At 50.9% G+C, this 13,128-nt stretch overlaps 1 pseudogene; it reads right to left on the minus strand.

The window, feature by feature from the left end:
- Nucleotides 1–11,460: 11,460 nt before the first annotated feature.
- Nucleotides 11,461–12,325, minus strand: LOC149523947 (uncharacterized; annotated as a pseudogene).
- Between the last annotated feature and the right edge of the window lie 803 nt (nucleotides 12,326–13,128).

Below are 13,128 nucleotides of genomic sequence, written 5' to 3' on the forward strand. Positions count from 1 at the left end.
CTTCCGACCCCTCCTGGCCCCAGAGCCCTTAAAGGGGTACGGTCTGGCTACGGTGCTTGTGCCAGTTGCAAGCCTGCCAGCACCCAGCCAGCAGACCCTACACGTGGCACGGCATGAGCCAGCCACCTGCTGCCACCCAGCCCTCCACCTCTTCCCAGAACCAGGCTGGCAACTTCATCATCTTGTATCCTGTCCTCGGTGTTCTGAAAAGGGGATATCGTGGGCCAGATGCAGCAGTCTGCAGCGGTACCTCTGTGGTTCCACCAGGTGCCTCCCCACTTCTCAGGATTCAGTTTCTCCCAGGCTGGTCCATGCCCTGTACAGGGATCCCTTCTTCCCAAGCATTCTCCCCCCAAAATTTCTTTTTCTGCCGTCCTACCACAGAGACCCAGCACTGTCTTGGGCAGCCAGGACTCTCAGGCCCTCTAAGGAGGGATCCCTGTGTAGCTCCTTAGGAGGGTTCATTGAGCTTTGAAGACAGCAAAGCATCTCTTAGGCCTGGGGCCTCAGCCCTCCACATCGGTCTCCCCTGCAGGTACCTGAGTCCTTCCTGCTCTGCTGTCTGTCCCCGACAGCCCTCGCAGTCTAATTACAGAGCCCCCAGTATCCCCAGCACCAGCCCCTCCCCTGCCCATTGTCTTCTCTCCAGGTAACAGGGTTGGCTGGGTCGCTCTCCTCTCCCCATAGTTCTCCCCTTGCTGGAACCAGCTGGGTCTGTTGCCCGGGTCTCCCCTCTGCTGCCCGTTGTCTGTCTGGACAGGACCAGTTGTGTCCTCTGGTCAGTCACTAGGGCTGTACAGTTCTGGGCTGGACTTTGCAACAACACACTCCATATCCTCTTGTCACTTGTAACCGGTACCATCCTGGGGCACTGAGTGCCCCCTCTGCTCACCACCCCCTTGGATTCCCCAAAACTCCTCATTTCCTCACACTGCTGGACACCCACCACCAGCTGGCCAGGGCTGAAGCGGGTGCCATGCTGAAGTTGGGCAGAATAAGGCATCCGGGGGTGGTGGGCTGGGTTTCTGGTGTTCTCATGGAGAAAGCGGGGGACAAGTGCTAAAATGAAGCCAAAGCCATTTTACATTCAGCTTGATTCAGTCCACAACTGTGCTACATCAGGACAGGTGCAGAGGTCTCACTGAGTCTTGTCATAAACCCCTGAGGTTGGAGGAGATAAGGGGGCTGGCATCCAATATTTAATCAGAAAAAAAAATGTACTGACCAGACCGCAAAAGTGCAGTTTCTGCAGGTGGTGGTGTCCATTGACTCTCCTAGGGCGGAGGGGTAGAAAGAGGGAACCGGAGCAGCATCTTCCTGTGTGACGCACGTTGCATCCAAGGCTGGGTGCGTTGACACTGCTTCGGTTCCCTCCTCCACTGCACAATCGGCGCCTGCACCACTAGTCCTCAGTGCTCTGAGCTCGCTGTGTCCTGCTCCACACTAGAGTTATTCTGAAATAATAATCGTGTAGGGAAGAAATTTCTGGAGACGCTGGGAGCAGGTGAGAACAAGCAGAGGATTTATTGGTTTACAAAGCTGGTGGAGTTCTCATCAACATGTGATCACTAATCTAGGTTGTTATTCCTAACAAGCTAAACAAGCCAACATAAACAAAGGCAAGTTGATGGTCATTTTGTAGGCCGGAAATATAATGCGTCCTCTGCGGGGGTGGTATTGCCTTGGCGCGATCTTTGGGATGCAAGCTTATCAATCTGAAATCACAAGAGACAGTAAGAAAACCGCGCAGCCTGGCTGGTACCAGCCAGGCCTTATCAGAGAGTGAGGCCCCTTTGTAATGTGGTTACCAGGGGAACCAGGGTCACGGTAACAGCTGAACTGTATGCTTTCCAGGCCTGGCCTGAGACTTTCAGATTTGAGTTTGTCAGTTCTCAGCAAGATACCATGAGCTGCCTCAATTTACCCTACAGTTCAGCATGTCCACACTCCCAAGCCCATTATTTTGAAATCTGTGCTCCCGCTTTCCTCGGGGAATAAGCTTATTTCAAACTAGTTACCGTGGGAGTTATGATTTCAAGTTTAGTTATTTTGAAATAATTTCCTTGTGCAAACAGGCCCTGGAACTCCCTGATCACTCCTGTTTCTGTAGCCTTCTCAGGGGCTGTGTCTAGACTGGCAAGTTTTTCCGCAAAATAAGGTGATTTTGCAGAAAAACTTGCCAGCTGTCTACACTGGCCGCTTGAATTTCCGGAAAAGCACTGACGATCTCATGTAAGATCATCAGTGCTTTTCCGGAAATACTATGCTGCTCCCGTTTGGGCAAAAGTGTTTTTTAAAAAGACTTTTCCGCAAAAGGGCCAGTATAAACAGCACAGTAGTGTTTTCTGCAAGAAAGCCCCGATCGCGAAAATGACGATTGGGGCTTTTTTGCGGAAAACGGCGTCGAGATTGGCCACGGACGCTTTTCCACAAAAAGTGCTTTTGCGGAAAAGCATCCTGCCAATCTAGATGCGCTTTTCCAAAAATGCTTTTAACGGAAAACTTTTCCATTAAAAGCATTTCCAGAAAATCATGCCAGTGTAGACGTAGCCCCTAGGTTGTATATAGTTACCCAGTTGTTGGTTGTTAGGTTTCTTTCTCTAGGGCTTTTTCCCTTTACCAAGTCTTCTTTCCCCTTCCCCCTCTTCCACTTTTCCGGAATAAGCTGCGAGCTGTCTACACTGGCCCCTTGAATTTCCGGAAAAGCACTGACAATCTACTGTAAGAAATCAGCTTCTTTTCCGGAAAAACTATGCTGCTCCCGCTTGGGCAAAAGTCCTTTTTCCGGAAAACTGTTCCGGAAAAGGGCCAGTGTAGACAGCCCAGTAGTGTTTTCCGGAAAAAAGCCCTGATCGCGAAAATGACAATCGGGGCTTTTTTCCGGAAAAGCGCGTCTACATTGGCACGGAGGCTTTTCCGGAAAAAGGGCTTTTCCGGAAAAGCATCCTGCCAATGTAGACGCTCTTTTTCCGGAAATACTTATAACGGAAAACTGTTCTGTTTTAAGCATTTCCGGAAATTCATGCCAGTGTAGACACAGCCATGGAGTGGATCTAGACTGGCAAGATTTATTAAAGATGCCAGCTGTCTACACTGGCCGCTTGAATTTGCACAAGAGCACTGACTTTGTAATGTACAAAATCAGTGCTTCTTGTGCAAATACTTTCACGCTCCCCCTCGGGAAAAAGCCCTCTTGCACAAGAATACTTGCACAAGAGGGCCAGTGTAGACAGAGAAGAACTGTTTTGCGCAAAAAAGCCCCGATGGCTAAAATGGCATCCGTGCCAATCTAGACGCGCTTTTGCGGAAAAACTTTTCTGTGAAAAGTATTTCCGCAAAATCATGCCAGTCTAGACGCAGCCATGGTGCACTGCTGTTCTTCCTGCTCCTTCTCTGTGATGAGCACCACCTTGTCTCTATTTCAGAGGTGGCCATGTTCTCACAGCTCAAACTCAGAACACTGTTCTACCAAGCACTGTCTCTGTGCCCTTCTCTGTTCCCCAGCTCTAAGAACCCCCAACTAACCCCTTTCTCCCCTAATAAAACCCTTCCCTGTACAATGGAGATGTGCCAGACGGAGGCATTCATAGCCCTGGAATGTCTGGGTTTGTGGTGAATGTAAAGAAATTACTTGAGTTCCAGCATCTCTTTCCTTACAACTTAAATCCTGCTGGAAACCCCTCCCCCCATCACTCACTATGGGCCGAGTTTCATGACTAAGCTACTTTCTTCAGCCTGGGGTGTGGAAGAGGCTGAGCCACATGGGCAGCAGCACAGTTGTTAGTTAGGGGAGGGTCTCACAATCTGAAATGCAGGATGGATTTTAGTCCCCGTTGACATTTAAGTGCACGTGTTATAGATGTGACTTTTGTCCAGGGCTGGGCCCAGCAGGTATTTCTCTCCTGCCCACCCAGTGGATTAGCAAAGACAGCAGAGGCAGAGCCGGCAGTGTGTGTTCAGCTGGCCCCCACCTCACTCTGCTCCATCCCTTCAAACTGCTTTCAGGGTTCTCCTGCTAGCTGTGCGGGGGCGGGGAGGGGAGAGCTGAAGTCTGGGTGTCCCCCACATCCCCATTTCTGCAGAACAGGACTTGTAGAGGGGGTGCAGAGCTGCTCCAGTCTGAAGCACATGAGTGGCAGGAGGAGGGAGGAGATAACAGCAAAACAGATTTCCCTTAAAGAGACAGAGCACGGCTTCTCAAAAACTTGGCCAGCACATGCACATGCTGTGTCTGTGACACAATTTGAGTGAGTGTGGCACAAAGTCTCTCTCTTACACACACACACACACACACACACACACACACACACACACACACACACACCCTTTTTCCCTGTAGCCCCAGCCCAACCCCTTCCTCCTGAGACCCCGCACTTTCTGGGGGCCTAGAACCGGCCTGAAACCACATACTAAAATTTGTGAACTGGGCCCCCCCGTGAAAACTTATTTCCCACCCTTGTGCCGTTTTCTGTTACCTTGTTGTGCCTTTTTCAACACCACTTCAAAGATGCCCCAGAGCAACATGGCAAGTCCCCCATCCTATTCTCCCGACATTCCCAGTCCAAGAGCTCTCTTGCAAAGTTCTAGGAGTCCAATTTAGCACCATGCAAATTAAGACTATGCACAGCTAGTCAGCTTGCATCCAGTTCTATGTATTACCAGACCTGCTGACAGACAGTAACATGTCTTCTTTAAGAAAGAGCACAACGTTATCAGCAATTGTTTAAAAAAAAAAAAAGCCAACCACCGCTCCAATGTACAGATCATTCAGAAGGTGGAAAAAAATCTCTTTACATTTTAGGCCAGGAGGATTTTTTCCCCTTTTTCCAAAAATGTTGGGTTGTACACAAAGAGATCTAAATCTACATCAGCAAAACCTAAAGGTAGACCAGATCACCTGCCATTTGGGACACTTACATACATGGTTTACAATGCTGCATCTTACCCAATACTGAGTACACTGAAACTCATCCAAAATAGGGTAAGATCACTTGTCACAGTGAAACAGCTATAAAAGGCAAGTTGCATTTTTGTCCTGCAATATACAACTCTCATGCAGCCGTCCAACACAGTACAGCAGACTTGACACCGCTCACATGTTCCTGGTTTTCTTATTAAAGAGACTTTGCCAAGTAGTTGAGGCCCAAACCCATTAGTGAGGAAACTGGAACAGGTGTTTTTAAGTGTGTTGATTGAGAAGGAAACCCAAAAGGTTTGTAGCCATGAAACAGGAAGGGAAACTGCCAATTAACAGGAAGTAGCACTGACTGAATTTGATTCACTGTTCAGTGTGAATAAAATGATTTAAAAAATCTTAAAGTACAGACATCAGATCCCATTTCCCAAACCATAAAACAATAAAACCTAAGGGATTTATCTAAACTTTACCTTACTCACAGAAAGTGAAGAATGGTTTCAATAACTGGAGAGGAACTGCCCCAGTGACAAAGGAGGGGAAATCCCAAAAATTCCTTTGTCCAAGTTTGAAATTCCTACCTACGTTTCTATTGGCTGCCTGCCACCTGGTTTAGGTAAGGGACATAGTTAACCCCTTAATCCCCAGGATGCTGGCTAACCCTCATGATCATGACAGAGAAATGCAGTTCTTTGAACAGCATATTTGCATAACAGTATTTGGAAGCGTACCAGGCCCATCTGGAAATTCTCCTGGGACTGTAGACCCACGGTGGCAGAGATTCCTGGGTGTTGATGTTTGATATGCCAATGAAAAATTAATTCTTCATTTCTGATTTGCACTGGTTGGGTGGGATTTTTAGACGAGTTCAGGGTTGGCCTAATTCTGCTACCACTGAAGTCAGTGGTAAAACTCCCCTTGTCTCCCATGGGAGCAGAGGTAGCCGAGAGATAACAGAGGTTACGTCCATGCCAACAGTTTTCTCACAATCTCCACCAGGCATCGGTTCGAGCACAGCTCTGCCAGGGCTCGCAAACTGGTTACTGATGTTTCAAGTGCCACAACTTCCAATCCCCTCTAGACCTGTTTAGGGCCACCCAGTGGTTACGATCACTAAGCCTGTATACAGGACAAGATGACAATTGCCAAAAGGGACCCTGCAGTACCTGTTGGAAATAGAGACCAATGATGCTGCACCCCAAGTTCTTGAAGGGAGATGTCAGACTGGGTAACTGGCTTCTTTGGAAACACGATTAGAGGGAATTTGAAGACAGCATTTAAAAACAAGGTGAGCTTTCTTACAAAACAAGGAGATCCACCCTCAAAGAGATTCCGCCCGTGTTTGGAGACCAACCCCACTTTCTGGGGCTCCCAGAGAAATCCCTACAGAGCTCTCCCCATGAAGAGGGAGACAGTGTTGATATGTCCGGCTGGGAACTGGTTACAAAAATGTGACTTCTCCCTGCCACACGCACCTTTGCAAGGAAAATCCTGGATTCTGCAACACAGGGCAGTAGTGGATTATGAATACGCCCTAAAAGCCCTGAATTCCAAAGAGACCTTCCCGGGTACTATGCCAAGTAAAGTATTCCAAAGCTGGCACTATCTAAACCCGTGGTAGGGACAATAATTTTCACCGTGGAGGTTCCCTTCAGGAATTTTGATATGTGGTCACAGGCTGGTATGCCAGAGGGGAATCCCATTAAATTGAAGTACCGGGGCCTATCCTCACAAAAAAGCACTGGTTATGAATATACTAATAATATCGGAATTTACTAATATATTTGCGTGTACTAAAACAGCAGAAAGAATTAAACCGATTGGAAGAAAAATAAGCCTACAAGTGAAACATGTTTGTGAACATTTAGAATGTTAAAAATCTGACTGGAGAAGTTGGGATGCATCAAAATTAAGAGAACGTCTTTTAGCATTTAATTTTGTATCATTTCACTGCTTTCAGCTATTTTGAGAACAGTCCCCCTGCTGGGGCTCTTGGACGTTTCAAAAGCAGAATCACAGCAGAAGCAGTGGAAGTGGAAACTGTTTCAGTCCCTGCTTCCTCTGTTTCCCACCTAGGGCCTAGGGATGGGGCGCGTGTGAAGTGTCTCACCTCCTGCCCCCACACTGCACGGAAGAACTACTTAGAGTCAACCGCCAGCTGAGCAGCAGCTAGTGGTAGACTTTAAGATCTCAGCTGGAAACCCTGCCCCACCTGGGTGACTCCTGAGCCTGAGGGGCAGAGAGCCATCTCGCCGTCGCTCCTCGCGGCAATAGCCAAGGCTGCCCGTCCTCTCCGACACCTGGTTTTGTGACCGTCCCATCCCGCTCCACACGTTCGTGTCTGCAGACTCGGCCACGAAAGATCGGAGTTTCAGTGCCGGGTTTGACCTGTGAGGAAACAGACTTACTCTGCCCAGAGGCGAGGGACAGCTGTCCATACGAAATGTGCTGGGACCCACAGGACTCTGTTCTACGTAAACAGGGGGAGGAGGAGGGAGAAAAGAAATACATATTCATCGTTGCTACGGCCTGTGTGTTTTCATTCACATGTTGTGGCATTTGGGAAGAGGAAAAATTGGGGCAGGCTAATAAGTGTTGCACACATTTGTCTCCCGGTCCAGCTGAGGTGCTGGATGGTTTTCATGTGAAAGCAGGAGCCATGAATTTAATAGATGATGGACAGGATCGGGAGTCCTTCCTTAGAGCTTCCCACTAGCTCCTGCTACGTTCCCAAGGATCCCCTTGCCATTTCACACTGCTGCCTCTTTATCAGGCTGGAGCTGGGCTGCAAGGGTTTAAAAAACATCTCCCCTCACAGACCGGCTGCCTAGCACCCTGTGCTGCTGCCTCAGAGAAAGAGGCAGCAGCCCCCATGTAGAAGGGGCCCAAGCTTCCAGACCTGGTGTGAGCTGGGACTGATTCAGACTGCTGGCCATCCTGCTAAAAAATTTGCTGGTAGGACTGGGGAATACATGTTGTCTATAGCATTAACCTACAAGCTTTTGCTTATTGATTAATTGACTACACTATTACATCCCTAATGTATAGTAAAATGAACAATAGTTAAGCTCTACTTAGTCACTTTTCTGGCATCAGTGATTGTCCTTAATTTTGCTTAGTATTTCTTATGTCATGTCAGCATTTTTATTTGGGCTTCAAAGATAATTAATAAATTTTGGACTCCACAATTCATTGCAAATGTCAAAGGTTATATCTCCATGTGTAACCTCATATGAAATCCTTAGCACCCCTATAAAATCTATGGACACAATTGTCATGAAGAGTGCATAGATTAGATTGCATTTTCCGTATGCATGTCTATGTCACTGCTGCACTGGAACAGTTACAATGGTACAGTCAGTCCTTCCATCAGCATCCTGTTGTGCAAACTGCCTCACCAACCCTTGGCAAACTTAAGAACTAGCCACTATGGTACATTGCAAAGTTTACATTCTCATATAGAGGTAGCCTTTTATATCCCATGTGAGTCTATGTACAAAACTAACTACAGAAGCTACAGCTACTTCCAAAGACACTTTACAGTGCTTTTTTAAAAAAGCACCGAAAAGAATGGTAAACATTTATGACACTTCAATTTTAAATATTTTCAACCTGGGCTGAACTACACCCTAAAATCTGTTACTGAGAAGTGAGGTAATGCACATTCAGCTAGGTCCCATACAGATTTCAGCGCATCGCTTTTCCTGTATTGAAAAACCATTTTCTGAATTGAAAACTGTAATTTGGAAGAAATTTGGACCCAAACTCTCAATTTTTTAAAAGAGAACTGGAAAATAACACCGCTTAGCCAAAGCAGCCTCTGCCTGCCACCCCACCTCTTTCTCCCCTCCCCACTACAGGCAGTGCCTGCTCTGGACGGGCTGGAGCAGCTCCTGCTGGTGGTGGGCCAGAGTACCCTGCGGGAGCAGCCTCTGTTTATGGGTTGCCCAGCCCAAGGAAACAGCCTCTGTCTGTAGTTCCCCCATGCCCTGGAGGGCTGGAGCAGCCCCTTGCCTGGGGCAGGTGGGGAGCTGCTCCAAAGCCCCCAGTGGTTAAACATTCACACCCCAATGAATAGTATCAGCAGAACATGTAATAGGTTTAGATTTTTCTAAATGTTTCAATCCACACAGCCCTGGTGCTGTAAATGTTCATGTGACTAGTTTTCCTCCTGGGCTACGTCTATCTGGTACCAGGCACTGTGAGATGACAAAGATTCTGGCTGGGTGCATGAGCGTGTACAAGCATTTAAATGTGAGGGCGGTTGCAGAGGCACATTAAATACAGGACTGTGAAGAAATATGCTGGACCCTCACTGTAACAAAGCTGTGTGAATCAAACGACTTGGTTATCGTAGCTAGGGACTCATTACAGCCCGTCGGAGGAGGAGGCCAGCATCGTCACCCAGCAGGCCCCCTCCAGCAGTCCCTTCAAGGCTGGGGAAGGATCCATCGGTGAGTCTTGCACTTTGCACTCACAAGGGCGAGGGGGCGGGATGTGCCACGTCTGCCAGATGTGCTCCCAGGCACTGTGTGGGGATGCATCTCGCTCCCTGTCAAACACCAGTGATTAGCCCAAAGCCTCACAGTCTCCACCGGCAGGGAGTTCCACAGGTGAACGCAACACAAGCGCCCTCCCGCCCTCCACTGGGCCAGGACACAAACTGGTGGTTACAAGACATGGAAGAGGATCCTACTCCATGGGCGGTGGGAGCAGGGGGGAACCGAGTGGGCCCAAGCCACACTACTGTGGGATCAGCTGGGCTCAGGGGTGGAGGGCATGAGGTGTGGGGACAGTGGCTGGCTTGCCAGACTGACCCATCCTTTCTTCTCTTCCCTGCATTGGGACCAAGCACAAGCCGGGGACCCTCCAGTCCGGCAGCAGCGGCACCCCCAGATACCCAACCTCACAGGCACAGGCTCCGCCACCGGGACCAGCTCCTTCGCCGGCACATGCAGGCGGTCGAGCGAATCGAGGCCTCAATTTGTGAGCGTGTCCAGGGGGACCTTCAGTGGCGCCAGGAGGCCTGGGCCGCCTTCCAGGCCCAGTGCATGTGCATGGCTGACTCCATGGCAACCCTCACAGCGCACATAGCACATGCCATACATTATGGAGTGGCCTTACCTCATGCCCCCCCATCCCTCCCCTAGCACTGCCCATGCCCCCTCCTGCCCCTGCAATGCCCCCTCCTCCTGTCGCCCCTCCAAAGCCCCCTCCTGCCCCTGAAATGCCCCCTCCTCCTGTCGCCCTTCCAATGCCCCCTCCTGCCCCTGAAATGCCCCCTCCTCCTGTCGCCCTTCCAGTGCCCCCTCCTCCTGCCCACCTCCCCGTGCAGCCTGCCCCGATGTGGCCTGCCCGCATGTGCAGGTCCACCCCCGCAGGAGCGCTCACAGGGGCCACCCCTCCCAGGAGTAGCTTCTCCTCCTCCCCCGTCCCAGTTGAAGGTCTCCTCCTCCCCCTCTCCCTTGTAAATAAAAATAGACAATTTTTCAGTTGAAAACAAAACTGTGTTGGTTATTGTGTTACTCGAGGTAACTGTAATAAATGAATTGAGATGCCAATTAGCCAACTAAATTTAAGAGGATTACAAAATGCGGACACCAAAATCTGTATCTATCACCCGTCATCCCTTTAAGTGGTCATTGGTTTGTGGCGCATACATAAATACTGACACTTTTAAGTAAAATTTAAACCACAACTATATTAACATAGATAACAAACAAGCAAGAAAGGTTAAAAGACGCACACAAAAGAATATGTAACGAAGTCTAGACGCAGGAGACGATTGTAGTGTTGCTGGCAACCTCAATCCTTTGGTCCTTCCGGGCCTTGGAAGAGGAACAGCCAGGAGATCCCTCGAAGACGACTGGAATCGGGTACGCTGACTCGAGCCTTCCGCATGAACCACGAATCCTCTTCCTGTTCTTCGGGACAGCTCGGACAGGCGATGGTGGCCTAAACCCTAGCCTAAACTAAAAGAAAAACCCTAACTACGTCCGACACACCCGACGAACAGTCACGATGACGGCCGATGTGCTTGGAACCGACGCTTTACAATTGGGGGGAAAGTAAGAAGAAGGGGGAAGGGGAGGAGATGGGAGGGAGTCGTATGGGGAGACCCAGGCGACCCTACTATGGGGTTTGTGCGATCATGTCCATCAGGGCCTCTCTGATATGCACCCCATCCTGGTGCACCTGGCGGACGGCAGCTGCGTGGGGCTGTTCAAACGTCTGTGCCTTAGCTGCCATCCACGCAGGGAGAAAGGCCTCCCCATTCCATGCCACAATGTTGTGGAGCATGCAGCACGCGGCCAGTAGCTCCGTTGCATTCCGCTCACCCATCTCGAGACGGGTGAGCAAACACCGGAAGTGGGCTTTTAAGCGTCCAAAGGCGAGCGCCACCTGATTTCGGGGCTGGTTGAGGTGGTCATTGAACCAGACCCGGTTCTGGTCCGGCTGCCCTGTGTAGGGCCGCATTAGCCGGGGCAGCAGGGGGTAGGCCATGTCCCTGATGATGCAGATGGGCACAGGCACATCCCTGAGAGTCAAGTCCCGCCGGGGGATGTAGGTGCCCGTCTCCAGCCTGCAAAAGAGTCTGAAGTTGTGGAGGATGCAGGCGTCATGTGCCCTGCTGGACCAGCCAATGTAGAAGTCCAGAAAGCGGACCCGGTGATCCACAAGGGCTTGGAGAACAATCGAGCAGTACCCCTTCCTGTTCGTGAAATGGGCTGCTCCATGCTCCGGGGCCTGGACGGGGATATGTGTTGCGTTGAGGGCTCCCCCGCAGTTGGGGAACCCGAGAGCAGCGAACCCGGCCAGTGTAGCGTCCACGTTGCGCAGGCGCATGACTCTTGGGAGCAGGACATCATTGATGGCATGGGCGACCTGCAGAAGGGTGCAGAGAAACACAAGGGAACACATCATATAAGGCAGGGGTGAGTGTGCGCTCCCTTGGCCCTGCCCCCGTGACTCCCTCTGTCCTCACTCACGCACACACACACACACACCGGAGACCACTTGCCCACAGCCCCCCCCCCCCCCCCACCAGCAGGCCTGTGCAAGGGAGGGATGGCCCAAACGCCTGGGTGACCCAGCCTGGAGCCTTGGCTGCCCCTGGGCATGGAGTGCAGCACCCTCCCCGCACCCCAGTCCCCTGGGACTTACCTCTATCACGACGACACCGACGGTGGATCTTCCCACCCCGAATTTCTGTGCCACTGATCGGTAGCTGTCCCGGGTGGCCAGCTTCCACAGCGCGATGGCGACCCTCTTGTTGATGGGGATGGGTGCCCACAGCAGGGAGGTGGCTCTCTGTAGCGCGGGGGTGAGCCAGGCGCACAGCTCCAGGAACGTCCGGAGCCATTGCTGGTCGTCCCATTGCCCAAGGACCAGCCGGTCCCACCAGTCCATACTCCAGTCTCCAGACTGGCCTCGCCACGGTGGGGTGATGATGCCTCAGGGACGTCATGGCCTCCCTGGTGAGGGAGTCGAAGGCGATCTCTGACTCCTGGTCCTGGAACACGAGGGCACCGGCCTGGAGCACGAGCTGCAGGCACTCGAAAATGGCCGACAGGGCCAGAACAGGCACATGGCCACCCACGGGTCCATGGCAGACAGAGCAGGGCACAAGAAACCCAAATCAGGAAAAAGCAGAAGGGGGCAAAAGGGTGGTGTCCCCAAAAGTCAGAGGGCAACCACCAAACCTGCTATGGCTGTCAGTCCCTGCCAGAGGTCCCAACGCACGGAGCAGGAGACAAACAGCTGTCGGGCGAGACCCCTTTAAGCACGTGTCTGAACGGAGCTCCAGCCCTGCCCCCGGAAAGGTCTGGTGGCCTTTTGCCCTCTTCAAAATGGTTCTGGGTTCCTACTTTTGCGCAAAAGTGCGCCGCCAATCTAGACGCGCTTTTCCGCAAAAGCGCATCGTTATAACGATAACTCCGGGACCAATCTAGACGCGCTTTTCCAGAAATACTTTTAACAGAAAACCTTTTCCGTTAAAAGTATTCCCGGAAAATCATGCCAGTGTAAACGTAGCCTTAATGTCTACCACTAGCTACTGCTCAGAAGTGAGAGACTTCACATGCTCCCCATCCTTAGGCCCTGATTGATCCAGGGGCATCAGGAGGAAGCACATGAAGTCTCTCCCCACTGCCAGGGGCTCAGGTACCTAGAGGGAACAGCCAGCTCTTGGGAACAGTTCGTGGTGCAAAGAC

This window comes from Pelodiscus sinensis, chromosome 9 (genome assembly GCF_052426305.1).
Source record: "Pelodiscus sinensis isolate ZL-2025 chromosome 9, ASM5242630v1, whole genome shotgun sequence".
Classification (NCBI taxonomy): Eukaryota; Metazoa; Chordata; order Testudines; family Trionychidae; genus Pelodiscus; species Pelodiscus sinensis.